Genomic DNA, 14491 nt, shown 5'->3' with positions numbered 1-14491 from the left:
TTTCTAAGGGTAAATGCTGCAGGAATTAGGACTCCCATTTAGAAGCTTGTGAGGAGAGATTGTCATCTTTACTTGTTCTATTTGGAAGTGGGTGAGCTTTGTCAAAGTAGAGGAAGACTCTTGTGGACCCTGGAAGGAGCTTGCACAACACCAAGGCTCAGGTTGTAATGGTTCCTTTTGATTACCTTTAATGCAAATTGGTCCATTCTTCTCAATAACTTGTTGTTAATGGGTTATTTCATGTACTCCTTGGTCTATGTGTTGAATATGCTTTGTTTTATGTTATAATCAGGTGCTATTTAATTGTTTGACTGTTGGTGATTGCAGGTTTTGGAGAAAAGGAGGAGCTCATCCAGATCAACAAAGCTTGGACTTCTACAACAGCGTTTGGACAAAGGTAAGAATGAAACACTTGATTTCTCATATCATAATGTATGTTTAGAGAAGGATAGCTCCAGTTTGTTTTGTTTGTCATTAGAATGTCTTAGACTTCTAGGAAGGTCAGTTGTGTCTGCACCCTTGACTGATTCCGTGTGACACCTCCCGACCATTCCTCGACATGCCCTCGCAGAAGGGTTGGGTGTCGAGGTAATGAAAAACCCATCCCTCGGTCTGAGCTCCATCGAGATCGCAATTTTCCCCGCCGACAAGCATGAGGGTGGCAATCTTATCTCGTGCCTTTGCCATCGAGGGAATTCCTCGTCCTCTCATGACCCACTCCCCTTCTGAGGGAAAAAGAAGTCGCGGGTCATGTCTTTGTTCCTCCCTTTGGATTGTGGGTTTTTTGTGGGACTTGCGTCATTTCTTTGTTTCATGGTGTGCGCTTTGCGAACGTCCCTCTCTCTAGTGGCCTTGCACCATCGATGTATTTGTGGCCTGCGGCTTTCTCCAGCGTTGAGCGTCGGCCCGTGACAACTCCTCTTTGGAGTTTGATTATTTGACCCCCGTTAACTCTCTCGCTGGAAAGATTGTTGGGTGTTTTGTACACGAAGGGGTGCAAGAGTGGGGTGGGTTTGTGTTATTGGCGGCAGTCTATTTGGCGTTTGAAGCCTTGTGCCGCTAGGTTAGGGGGCTGTGTGCCTCTCAGTGACATGCTCCAGACACTGGTCTCATCGTGGCCCTTGTCTTTTCTATTGGTCAGTTTTAGGTTGTGATTTATTTGCTTGGTTGTTTGCTATATGTTGTAAAGCTGGAAAGGGTGTTGTGCTGAATGCGTTTGGGAGGGTGTGAAGAGGTGGGACACTTTTTTGATTGGGTGCCTTGTTTGATTTCTTTTTGGTTAGCGGACATCTACTCTGCGTGCTGTTGAGCTTCTCTCTTTTCTTGGGATCTTTTTTTCTTTGGTGTTTCTTCCCTTCTTCCTTTTCCCCCTAGCTTTACGGAGGAGAGGTGGGATTGTTGTGGATTGGTGTTCTGGAGGGACGAAAAGCAGTGCGAGTTCCCAGGGTGGCCACCCTAGTCCTTCTCGATCGCCGTCCCCTGCAGTTCCCCCCTTTTTTTGAGGGCGAGGGGTTTGGGAAGCTTGTTCTCTATTTGAGCCTCCTCTTGTGAGCCAGTAGCCACGTTTGATATCTCTTGCTTTCCTGTTGTTTTCTTCCCTTCTTGCTTTTGGCCCCTTGGATTTACGGAGAAAAGGTGGGATTGTTGTGGATTGGTGTTCAGGAAGGATGAAAAGAAGTGTGAGTTCCGAGGGTGGCCACCCTAGTCCTTCTCGATCATCGTCCCCTGCAGTTCCCCCCCTTTCTGCGAAGGCACGAGGGTGGGGAAGCTTGTTTTCTATTTGAGCCTCCCCTTGTGAGCCGGTGGACATGTTTTATATATCTCTTTCTTTAATGTTGTTTTCTTCCCTTCTTCCTTTTGGCCCCTAGCTCTACGGAGAAAAGGTGGGATTGTTGTGGATTTGTGTTCGGGAAGGACGAAAAGCAGTGCGAGTTCCCAGGGTGGCCACCGTAGTCCTTCTCGATCGCTGTCCCCTGCACTTCCCCCCTTTTTGCGAAGGCACGGGGTTGGGGGAGCTTGTTCTCTGTTTGAAGCCTCCCCTTGTGAGCCGGTAGCCACGGTTGATATATCCCTTTCTCTCTTGTTGTTTTCTTCCCTTCTTCCTCGTGGCCCTTAGAATTATGGAGAAAAGGTGGGATTGTTGTGGATTGGTGTTCTGGAAGGACGAAACGCAGTGCGAGCTCCCGGGGTGGCCACCCTAGTCCTTCTTGATTGTCGTCCCCTTCAGTTCCCCCCTTTTGCCGAATGCACGGGGCTTTCGGAGGCTTGCGCCTTGTTTGTGCTTTGTTTTCTACCCTTTTCTTCCTTTCGGTCCCTAACTCTTCGGAGAAAAGGGGGAATCATTGTGGGCTGGTGTCGGGGAAGGGCTAATAGCAGTGCGAGCTCTCAGGGTGGCCACCCTAGTCCTTCTCGATCGTTGTTCCACACATTTCCCCCCTTTTTGCAAGGGCATGGGGTTGGGGGAGATTGTCCTCTGTTCGAGCCTCCCCCTGTGAGGGGGTTAGACACCTTTGTTTCTCTTTCTCTCCTGCATTTTTCCTCCTTTTACCCCTTGGCCTTACATTTGTTGTTGGTGCCCCCATTCAGTTTTGTGGCCGATTTTTCGATAATACACGTGGATACGACTCTCGGCAACGGATATCTCAGCTCTTGTTACAATGAAAAATGTAGTGAAATGCGATACTCAGTGTGAATTGAAGAATCCCGTGAATCATTGATTTTTTGAATGCAATTCGCACCCGAGGCCTCGGTCAAGGGCACGTATGTCTAGCGGTTGCATCCCATTCAAACGCGGTCCCTGCAATATGCTAGGGAGTAGTGGAGCTGGTCGTCCATGCTCCGTGCGGTGCGGTAGGTTGAAATACCTCAAGCGATGTTTCGTGGCGTGCGTCAGCGAGCAGTGATCTTGTCCCCTTGGATGGGCAGTCAGCGTTAGCCGATGCGGGCTTTGTGTGGCATCGCTCGAACTTGCTTTGCTCTCTCTTGTCCTCCCATGGGGTAGGGAGGATTTAGCTCCAACTTTGCGACTCCAGCTCAGGCGAGAACAGCCACTGAGTTTAAGCATATAATTAAGTGGATGAAAAGAAACTTACAAGGATTCCCCTAGTAGTGGCGAGCGAACCGAGAAGAGCCCAACATGAAAATCGGGCTGCGGCGCTGCCTGAATTGTAGTATGTAGAAGCGTCGTCAGCGGTGGACCTAGGCCAAGTCCCTTGGAAGGGGGTGCCTGAGAGGGTGACAGCCCCGTCGGCCCGGGACCCTGCCGCATTACGAGGTGTTGTCGGCGAGTCGGGTTGTTTGGGAATGCAGCCCTTATTGGGTGGTAAATTCCATCCAAGGCTAAATACGGGCAAGAGACCGATAGCGAACAAGTACCACGAGGGAAAGATGAAAATGACTTTGAAAAGAGAGTTAAAGAGTGCTTGAAATTGTCGGGAGAGAAGCAGATGGAGGCTGTCGATGCATCTCGGTCGGATGCGGAACGGCTCAGGCTGGTCCGCCGCTCGACTTGAGGTGCAAACCAACATGGGCTGCTGCATCGTCACAAGTGCGGGTGGATTACTGCCTGTTGGTTTATCACTGCGGTGGTTGAGGAACGAAGCGTGCGCCCTTGTGGCGGGCCGTGTGCACCTGCGCGCTCATGGTTTTGGTTGGCAGGCTTTCCATTCGACCCGTCTTGAAACACGGACCAAGGAGTCTAACATGTGTGCGAGTCGGCGGGTTTGAAAATCTATGAGGCGCAAGGAAGTTAACAGGCGAGATCCCCTCTCTGGGAGGGTGCATCATCGACCAACCTTGAGCTTAGGCGAAGGGTTCGAGTGCGAGCGCACCTGTTGTGACCCGAAATATGGTGAACTATGCTTGAGAAGGGCGAAGCCAGAGGAAACTCTGGTGGAGGCTCGTAGCGATACTGACGTGAAAATCGTTTGTCTGACTTGGGTATAGGGGCGAAAGACTAATCGAACCATCTAGTAGTTGGTTTCCTCCGAAGTTTCCCTCAGGATAGCTGGAGCTCATGGGTGAGTTTTATCGGGTAAAGCAAATGATCAGAGGCATCAGGGGCGTAACGCCCTCGACCTATTCTCAAACTTTAAATAGGTAAGAGGGTGTGGCTGCTCCATTGAGCCACGCCGTGGAGTCGAGAGCTCCAAGTGGGCCATTTTTGGTAAGCAGAATTGGCGATGCAGGATGAACCGAAAGTCGAGTTGCAGTGCCAAATTGCGTGCTAACCTAGATCCCACAAAGGGTGTTGGTTGATTAAGACAGCAGGACGGTGGTCATGGAAGTCGAAATCTGCTAAGGAGTGTGTAACAACTCACCTGCCGAATCAACTAGCCCCGAAAATGGATGGCGCTGAAGCGCGCAACCTATACTCGACCGTCAGAGCAATTGCTTGGCTCTGATGAGTAGGAGGATGCGGGGATAGTTGAGAAACCTCGGGTGTGAGCTTGGGTGGATCGGCCCCTGGTGTCGATCTTGGTGGTAGTAGCAAATATTCAAATGAGAACTTTGAAGACTGAAGTGGGGAAAGGTTCCATGTGAACAACACTTGGACATGGGTTAGTCGATCCTAAGAGATGGGGAAGCCTTGTATCAAGGGTGCACTCTCCACGAGCATCGAAAGGGAATCGGGTTAATATTCTCGAACCGGGACATGGCGGCGGGCAGCAACGTTAGGAAATCCGGAGACGTCGTCGGGGGCCCCGGGAAGAGTTATCTTTTCTTTTTAACAGCTTTCCCACCCTGGAATCGGTTCACCCAAAGATAGGGTCCAGCAGCTGGAAGAGCACCACACGTCTTGTGGTGTCCGGTGCGCCCTCGGCGGCCCTTGAAAATATGGAGGACCTAGTACCATTTGTGCCCGGTCGTACTCATAACCGCATCAGGTCTCCAAGGTCAACAACCTTTGGTTAATAGGACAATGTAGGTAAGGGAAGTCAGCAAAACAGATACGTAACTTCAGGAAAAGGATTGGCTCTGAGGGTTGGTCTTAGGGGTTTGTGCCCTCAACTCGTGGGCTGTTGGCAGTCTACCCGAGCTGCTCTCACGGCAAGGGTGGGCAGTCGCGTGCCGATTGGGCTACGGGTGTAGAATGTCCCCTGCCGGGGGCTTTTCCCTAGGCGTCGAACAGTCGACTTAGAACTTGTACGGACAAGGGGAATCTGACTGTTTAATTAAAACAAAGCATTGTGATGGTCCCTGCAGATGCTAACGCAATGTGATTTCTACCTAGTGCTCTGAATGTCAAAGTGAAGAAATTCAACCAAGCGCGGGCAAACGACGGGAGTAACTATGACTCTCTTAAGGTAGCCAAATGCCTCGTCATCTAATTAGTGACGCGCATGAATGGATTAATGAGATTCCCACTGTCCCTATCTACTATCTAACGAAACCACAACCAAGGGAACGGGCTTGGCAGAATCAGCGGGGAAAGAAAACCCTATTGAGCTTGACTCTAGTCCGACTTTGTGAAATGACTTGAGAGGTGTAGAATAAGTGGGATCCGTTTTCGGCGCAAGTGAAATACCACTACTTTTAACGTTATTTTACTTATTCTGTGGGGCAGAGATGTGGCACTGCCCCTGTTTTTGGCCTTAAGGCACGTTTCGGCGGGTCGATCCGGGTGGAAGACATTGTCAGGTGGGGAGTTTGGCTGGGCGACACATCTGTTAAAAGATAACGCAGGTGTCCTAAGATGAGCTCAATGAGAACATAAATCTTGTGTGGAACAAAAGGGTAAAAGCTCATTTGATTTTTATTTTAAGTACGAATACAAACCATGAAAGCGTGGCCTATCGATCCTTTAGATTTTCGGAATTTGAAGCTAGAGGTGTCAGAAAAGTTACCACAGGGATAACTGGCTTGTGGCAGCCAAGTGTTCATAGCGACGTTGCTTTTTGATCCTTCGATGTCGTGAGACAGGTTAGTTTTACCCTACTGATGAACCGCACCACAATAGTAATTCAACTTAGTATGAGAGGAACCGTTGATTCACACAATTGGTCATCGCGCTTGGTTGAAAAGCTAGTGGCGTGAAGCTACCATGTGTCGGATTATTACTGAAGGCCTCTAAGTCAGAATCCATGCTAGAAGCGATGCATGTCACTCTTCGACTGTATCTCGAGCCGCAGTAGGGGCGTCACTTTGTCGCCTCCAGGGGCCCGTGTCATTTGCAAACCGTGGCCGTGAAGCATCTCGGTCGGGGCAGCTTTGAAGTTCAATTCCAAACGGTCGTTGAGAAGAATCCTTTGTAGACGAATTAAATACGCGACGGGGTATTGTAAGTGGCAAAGTGGCCTTGCTGCCACGATCCACTAGATTCAGCCCTTGGTGGCCTCAATTCAGAGCTTCGGTCTTGTCACAAAAAAAATCCGGGCAACCCTCTCGTGCCTCTGCCTCTTCCTCCAGACGACAATTTTTCATTGCATGGGGGCGGGAACTTTCGGGTTTCCACACTGCGACGGAAAGGGCGCCAAAGCCCAGGAAAACTGGGGTTTCCATGCCGCACCTCGGCGCCGAAAATTTGGGGTTTCCACCGGGCTCCTAAATTTGGGGCTTCCATGTCATGCCAAAAATTTGGGGTCTCCACCCGGCGCCTAAAATTTTGGGTTTCCACCAGGCTCCTAAAATTCGGGGCTTCCATGTCGCACCAAAAATTTGGGGTTTCCACGCGGCGCCTAAAATTTGGGGTTTCCACCCGGTGCCTAAAATTTTGGGTTTCCACCGAGCTCCTAAAGTTTGGGGCTTCCATGTCGTGCCAAAAATTTGGGGTTTCCACCAAACCCGGCGCCTAAAATTTGGGGGTTCCGCCCAACGTAGAAAAAAAATTGGGGTTTCCGCCCAGCGAAAATTTTTTTGGGGTTTACAAGTCGCGCCCAAGCCTGGGGAAACTTGGGGTTTCCATGTCGGTCCCTAGCACCCATGCCGGGGGAAACTTGGGGTTTCCATGTCGCGCCCTAACCGAAACCGGCGGCGCCCAAGCCTGGGGAAACTTGGGGTTTCCGAGTCGCGCCACGACCGAAACCGACAACGCCCAAGCCTGCGGAAACTGGGGGTTTCCAAGTCACACCCCAGCGCCCAAGCCTGCAGAAATTGGGGGTTTCCAAATCACGCCCCAACGCCCAGGACTGGGGAAAGTTGGGGTTTCCATGTTGCGCCACGACCGAAGCCGGCGGCGCCCAAGCCTACGGAGACTCGGGGTTTTCCATGTCGTGCCCTGTCGCCCAAGCCTGGGAAGCTTGGGGTTTCCATGTCCCGCCTTTTGATGGAACCACAGGTTTTTGCATTTTACGTCACAAGGGAAATGCGGGGAACTTGGGGTTTCCATGACGATGCAAACCAGCTCGCAAGTCTCAGGAACTTGGCGTGTTTAGAAACCACTGCCCAAGTCTGGGGAACTCGCTGTTTCCATGTCGCGGCACACCCTGAATCGCTCGAGAGTCTGTGGAACTTCGGATTTCCATGTCGTGGGGCCACGAAGAGCTGCCAAAGTCCGGGGAACTCGGGGTGTCCATTTCATAGCACGATGAAAATTTCTACCCAAGTCAGCAGACACACACGGGGTTTCCATTTCGCGTCACAACAAAAATTGCTACCCAAGTCTGGGAAACGCGGTGTAAGGACCTGCGGTTCGGTTTCTCCCCGTCGGTGAGAAGTGCGAACTCTATGACTGAAATGTGCAAAGGAACATAAGTATAATGCGCATTAGAGGTGGAGCGATGGTTGGTTTATAGCGTGGGAGCGTTTGGCATAACCTACGGGCCGACTTACATGTTGGGGCGACTTGAACGAAGGATTGTATGGTGACCAACAATTAGATGGCAGGTTTGCGACGTGTAAGGGTGTTTTGGAATGCGGTGGCTGAGTCGGCCTGGGCAGCGACTCGCCCAACCGCTCGTATAAATATGGCAAGGCATTGGAGGATTTGACATTCATTCGAAGATGGACATTTGAACATGAGCATTTGGTGATCAAGAAAAAAGTGCGAAGTAGTGGAGCGGGTCGCAAAAGAGGCGCGGGCATATATGCACCCGCTCTTTGGCAAGCGCACACGGTACACACAGGTTTCGGTTATTGGGTGAGGGCGCAGGTAAGGAAGGCACCCACCGTTCGGTGTGACACGGGATGTCTTTGGTAGGTCACCCGCCCATCGTGGAAGAAGAAATGTGGAGGTGTCTCGGGTGACTCGGATAAGTCACCCGCCCGTCGTGCAAAAGGAAATGGGGGGTGACTCGAGTGAGGTCGCCTGCCCGTCGTGCAGCGGTAAACGAGGTTCAGTCGAGGAGTACGGTTGGCAGCTCGTGTGAGGGCGCGTTCGCCCAGCTCGGGCAAGGAACTCGGTTGGCACACGGAGGTGTTGCCTATTTGTAAAATTCGCTAAGTATGAAACTTGGTGTTTCCCATGTATACTTGTAAATCCTCATAAACATTGTAGAGTTGAATAATATATTGTATTCAGGCAGACTCATTGTTCAGGGAGTTGCCCCTCCCTTTATACTGCGCAATTGTGTTCTTCATGTATAATCGCTGATGATAATGAATGTGTATGGGTGTTCATTGGTATAAAGGAAACATAATAATACTTGGTTGCGAAAAACAAACTAAGTAGACTAATGGTTGGGCGTAGTCCATGAAAATAAGTATTGGTGAAAAGAAAGTGTTCGGTGGCGCCGTACCTCGCCAAGTACAGCTGAAAGACTACTGTAGTCCTGGGGGCGTGACACACGGGGTTCCCATGTCGCTCACGCCGTGTTGGGCATGGTGCACGACCCTTGATACCTGCACGATGGGCGAGCCACCGACGGAAGGTGTGCGGGCGACCCTTGTTGCATGCCCAGATGAAAGAGGTGACCATGTGCGGACGCGTAAGGATGCGGGCAGGTGTGCAACGTGCGGCGATGGGTGTAATCGGCGAGGTGTTGGAGCCAACCCATGGGTGCGACGGTGCACACGAAGGGACGTGGATGTTCATTGGAATGGGGCGTGTCGAGGTTATGTGGCAGGTCATCCGGGCATGCATGTTGATGGAGCCAACCCTTGTTATCCTCGAAAGACACGAACCTTGGGTGAAAGGATGCGTATAAGTAAGGAGGATGGCGTTCGACAAAGGGACATCGAACTCAGACTTCCACATCGCAGAAAAAGTGCGAAGGAAGGAGTTGGGTGAAAACGGAAGGAAGAGAAGGACGTGGGTAAGAGGGCTGCACCGGTGGGCAGATTACAAAGTGCGGGTTGGGCTTGGTAGCGCAGACAGGCAGAGCGGGGTGGGTTATCGTCGGGGTAGGCAGGCCGCACTGCATGCGGGCCATGCACCCTCACTATGGACAGCACCGACAGGCAGAGTTTGGGTGCCGCGGAAGGGAAAGTCGGGCGGACAGGTTCGCAGTTCAGGTGTGGAGTTGTGTCGTGCAGGCCGTGAGCCAGTGCAGCACGACCACACGACACGACAGGTTCAAAGAATAATTGAAGAAGATAAATTTATGGTAAGTTATTTTAGCTGCATTGTTAAGAACACTTATTGGAAAAATGACCGAGTGTTGAAGTAGGCGAAGACCATGTACTCAAGTATTGGTAAAAAGAAAAAGTACGGCGGTGCCGCACCCACTTATGTGTGGTTGAAATACTACCACTATGATAGGAGCGTGACATGGGGTCTCCCAGTCCCTCCTCGACAAAGGTCACCAAATTGCGGGGAACCCGGGGATTCCATGTCCTGCCTTGTCGAAAGCATCCCAAGAACGGGAAATTTGCGGTTCCTGTGTCTCGTCGCGATGGTAATCGCCCCAGGTGTAGTAAACTTGGTGTACATTGAGCCTGCAACCTCACATCAAGAAAAAGGCTCAGTTGGTCAAGAGAATGAAGGTTTCTTCATTGGTAAAGTATCTCACTAAGGATCAAAGGTTGGAGTCTCTTCTAGAGCTAGTCCACCACGGACTATCAAAAGTTGAAAGGAGGACAGAGTGTCGGGGAACGAAGCACCAAAGAAACAAAGTGCAGAGAGGAGGAAGGACTCGACTTGTGCTTGGGGGATATTATTGTCAAGGGTCTAGGGCTTCGCAATGACCAATAAGAAGCTTCAATGAGAGAAATTTACGAAAGGGTTTTCCTCTCTGAGAGAGAGAGAGAGGTTTTTCCCTGGCAGAGATCCAACATCTTGTGTTCTTGTTCTTATGTTTTTGGCACCAGTTTGATGAAAGTAAAAACACATGCATTAATAAGAAGAGAAGAATATTAAGATGACACGATAAATTGCAAAAGAGCTTCACAAATTTTTATCAAGTCTAGAAGAATCCTGCTATACCCCATTGCCCCAGATTCTTCAACGCAGTATCGGAGCTAAGGTGACACATCAAGGAAAGGGAATCTCAAGAACATCCACAAGGTTGAAGCGTCAAGCCAAGAAGTCTCAATCACATCAATGACAAGAAGGTCTACCATCTGTCATTCATCATGGAAGACTTCAAAGCAAGAAGAAATGCCTTGTATAAAGGCACCTACAAGAAGAACAAATCAAAGAGGGACCTACATCAAGCTACACCATCTTAAAGAATGAAAGGCACTACGAGTCAAGTCATCAAGCAAGTCCATTTGAAGAAAGCAACTTGAACAGCATCAAGATCTAAGGCAAGCCATCAAGTCTTCAAGAAGAAAGCAAGTTCACTACATCTCAAATTCTATCAAGTATAACAAATTGGTTGGGGCCACTACATGTCCAAAGTCCAACGGTTTGGATGCCAAGAGTATGGACGCTACAAAAGGTATTGTCCTAAACTTAAGAAGGACAACAATAACAAGAGAAAAAGGGAAGAAGCTCATGTAACTCAAGAAGTGAAAGAAGACGACAAGAAGCAAAAGAAGGAATATCCTCCTATGACTAAGTCAACCTCTTTGCTTAAAGTCTTCTTTCAAAGGGGGTAGAGGTCTCATTGGGGGTCCCATTTATGGGATTCAAGAGAGGATGATATACAGGCGAGAGCAGATGAAGCAAGAAAGGCTACACCAATCGAGGAGAACTATCAAATAAAGCCGCGATGATAAAAGCATAATCAAGGTGAGGTATGTATGCATCAAAGTTTAAGTCATGTCATCATATATATTTATTGGGTCATGGGAAAAGTTCTAGAATCACGATCAAGAATAAAAGGATCTCTTTCACCAACGACATGCTCGGAGGCTTGTGCTACAGTGGAGTAAAGCTCAAAATGAAGAAGTGCTCTCATAAGGAGTATAAGGTGGTTGACCAATCAATCCAATAAGAAGCAAATGAAGAACATCGTGGTCACAAAGAATAACTATTTGACAAGATTCCTCAACATCTCTCGAAAGAAGGCACGGAAACTCTGACAAAGAAAGAAAAAGATAAAGGACCCTTGACACCTACGAAGGCCTTGGAGATAGTAAGGTGCAGATAACCGTTTCCACTCTACAAATATGTCATGATGAAGAGCAATATCACGAAGGGCCACTAAATCAAAGTACGGGAACAAGAGAGTACAACTAAGCATCCATGTGATAAGCGTTATGAAGGATAGACAAGGTGACAAAGGAGTAGCCAGATGAGAAAAAGGACCTTATATATATCAAGAAGGCCACTTTCCACGAAGGGAGCAATTACATGACAAACCAGGGGGGAAAGTCATCGATGGCCGGTACCCTGCCAAGAAGAAGTTCAAACAAAGACTTCATGACATTGAAGGAAAGAAGGAGATCAAGCGGCTGAAGGACCCACGAAGAAGACGTTGTTCATGAATGGACAAGTCCCTAGCTAAGAGGGAGTTCTAACACGTTCCCAACTACAAAGGAGCTTGGGCAAGTTCCTTGTCAGAGGAAACTTGGGCATGTCTTCCCCAATCAAGGGGAAGAGATAGACACAACATTCTTGTCTTCACTTGGCAAGAAATAACATGAGGATTAGGTAATCATTTGGCATCTGATGCTCTTTGAGGATGTGTAGGGCACCAAGACAAGAGTAGGCAAGAGGAGCGATATTCTTTGAGGGATGGGAACCCAAGACAAGAATTGTCCTGGAAGGTCATACTCAGGGAACACCTGGGTGGGTATGTACCTTTAGAGCCAATTACCAAGGTGTTTATAAGCCATTGGCCTCGCCACGATTGTGCTCTGGTATTATGAGAGATAAAGCTGTTAGTCAAGGCCTTGCTATGAACAATGTTGGCTAATATGATGCTATAACAGATGGGTTGCCAATCCGGTTTCTCTTATGTGAATTATTCAAGATTGAAAAATAGCCAAACACCTTGTAATGATTTATGAATACCTCCCTAGTTGAGAGGGGGTGCTGAAGAAAGTGTAACTGGGTTCGGTCTTCATAAATTTACTTTTGATATTTGTATTTATTCAAGAAAAAAAAAAAAAATATATATATATATATATATATATATATATATATATATATAGTATATTTGTCATTGAGTTTCTTGCTCATTGAAATAGGCCTAGCACATGTTAAAGTGTTATAAAGAGTCAAAATAAAATGTTGAAGATACTAAGGGCATGTTACCCCAGGTATATTTATGTATTAGAGTCAAATATATTACTACCCTCATGCCTTCGTTCGAGTCATGCGCCCGTTCAAACCCCAAATTTCCTTCGGGCGGGACGGGTCATTCCGTGCCGTGCCATTTGTGGGGGTGCACGGGCACACGTGGGCGTGCCGAAAATGCCAAGTCATGACCGCCTGTGTGCCTTCTTTGTTCAGGTCGTGCACCCATGGAAACCCCAAATTTCATCCGGGCGATTTAGGTCGGCTCGCCCAAGGCAGGTCGGGTCGTGCCATGCCGTGTGTGGGTGCCCCGGCACATGTGGCCGTGCCAAAAATTCTAAGTTGTCACCGCCTGTGTGTCTTTTGCACATTCGTGTGGCCCGTTTGCCCGACACCCCCTCAGGCCTTCGTTCGGGTCGTGCACCCATGGAAACCCCAAATTTCGTTCGGGCCGTGCACACATGCAAACCCCAAATTCCGTTCGGGCGGGTCAGCTCGTGTCGTGTGTGGGTGCCCGTACAAACGCGTTCGGGCGAGTTGAGTGGGGTCGGGTCGTGCCGTGCCGCGCGTGGGTGCTCAAGAAGATGTGGCCATGCAAAAAATGTTAGGGCGTGACCACCCATGTGCCTTCTGCACATTCGCGACCCGTTTGCCCGACGCTCCATCGTGCCTTCATTCCGGCATGTCTGGTCGTGTCGTGCATGGGTGCTCGGGCACACGTAGCAGTGCCAAAAATGCTAAGTCATGACCCCCCGTGTGCCTTCTACACATTCGTGCAGCCCGTTTGCCTGACGTTGCCTTGTGCCTTCGTTCGGGTCGCGCACCCATGGAAACCCCAAATTTCATTCGGGTTGTGCATACAAGGAAACCCCAAATTTTGTTTGGGTCGGGTCGTGTCGTGTCATGTGTGGGTGCCCATGAAAACACGTTCGGGCGGGTCGGGTCGGCTGGCACAAGGCCGGTCGGGTCGTGTCGTGCCGTGTCGTGTGTGGGTGCCCGGGCACACGTAGGTGTGCCAAAAATGCTAAGTCGTGACCACCCATGTGTCTTTTGCACGTTCGTGTGGCCCATTTGCCTGATGCTCCCTCGTGCCTTCGTTCGGGTCGTGCGCCCACGGAAACCACGAAATTTCGTTCGGGTCGTGTGCCCATGGAAACCCCAAATTTCGTTCGGGCGGGTCGGGATGTGTCGTGTGTGGGTGCCCGTGCAAATGAGTCGGGTCGTGTCATGTTGTGTCATGTGACGACGCACAGGGAACACGTGGCCGTATAAAAAATGCTAAGTTGTGAAGGGGGGTGGGCCTTGTGCACGATCGTCCTTCCCATTTGCTCGAATCTCCCCTGTGACTTCATTTTGGTTGTGTGTCGGAGCCCACTTAAACTCGTTCGAGCGGGTCGTTTGCCGTGTAAACACTCGTTCAGGCGGGTCGTTTGCCATGAAAACTCGTTCAGGCGGGTCGTTTAAGGGTGCCCGTGTAAACTTGTTTGGGCGGGTCGGGTGAGGTCGTCCGTGAAAAAATGTTCGGGCGGGTCGGGCGAGGGCGTCCGTGCAAACCCGTTTAGGTGGGTCATTCGGGTGAGGGTGTCCGTGCAAACCCGTTCGGGCGGGTCGGGTGAGGGCGTCGGGCGTGTCATTTGAGGGCACCTGTGTGAACTCATTCGGGCAGGTCGTTCGGGCAAGGGCGCGTTCGAGCGAACGAGCCCGTATAAAAAATGCTAAGTTGTGACCCGAGGTTGGCTTTGTACACGTTCGTGCAGCTCGTTTGCCCAGCTCTCCCTTGTCGCTTCGTTTCGGTCGTTCGGGCACCCATGAAAAATCGTTCGGGCTAGGGCGGGTGTTGGTTGGCGGGCTCTCCATTTGACCCGTCTTGAAACACGGACCAAGGAGTCTAACATGTGTGTGAGTCAGCGGGTTTGAAAACCTACGAGGTGCAAGGAAGCTGACGGGTGAGATCCCCTCTCTGGGGGGGTGCATCATCGACCGACCTTG

General features: G+C 49.9%; 2 non-coding genes and 1 pseudogene across 2 annotated transcripts; all 3 read left to right on the top strand.

Annotated features, from left to right (window-relative positions):
* The first annotated feature begins 2622 nt into the window (after nt 1-2622).
* On the top strand, nt 2623-2776 carry LOC149251156 (5.8S ribosomal RNA). Its single transcript, XR_016267577.1, has one exon. It is a non-coding gene; the product is annotated as a 5.8S ribosomal RNA (ribosomal RNA).
* A 247-nt stretch (nt 2777-3023) lies between these two features.
* Nucleotides 3024-6345, top strand: LOC149251155 (25S ribosomal RNA). Its single transcript, XR_016267773.1, has one exon. It is a non-coding gene; the product is annotated as a 25S ribosomal RNA (ribosomal RNA).
* Nucleotides 6346-14380: 8035 nt separating this feature from the next.
* The window catches only part of LOC149251154 (25S ribosomal RNA), a 1225-nt pseudogene continuing 1114 nt past the window's right edge, over nt 14381-14491 (top strand).

Source organism: Pinus tabuliformis, chromosome 7, assembly GCF_031772625.1.
Source record: "Pinus tabuliformis cultivar Carrire ecotype Pingquan chromosome 7, CPIR1, whole genome shotgun sequence".
NCBI lineage: Eukaryota > Viridiplantae > Streptophyta > Pinopsida > Pinales > Pinaceae > Pinus > Pinus tabuliformis.
This window is presented reverse-complemented; position numbering and strand designations above follow the sequence as displayed.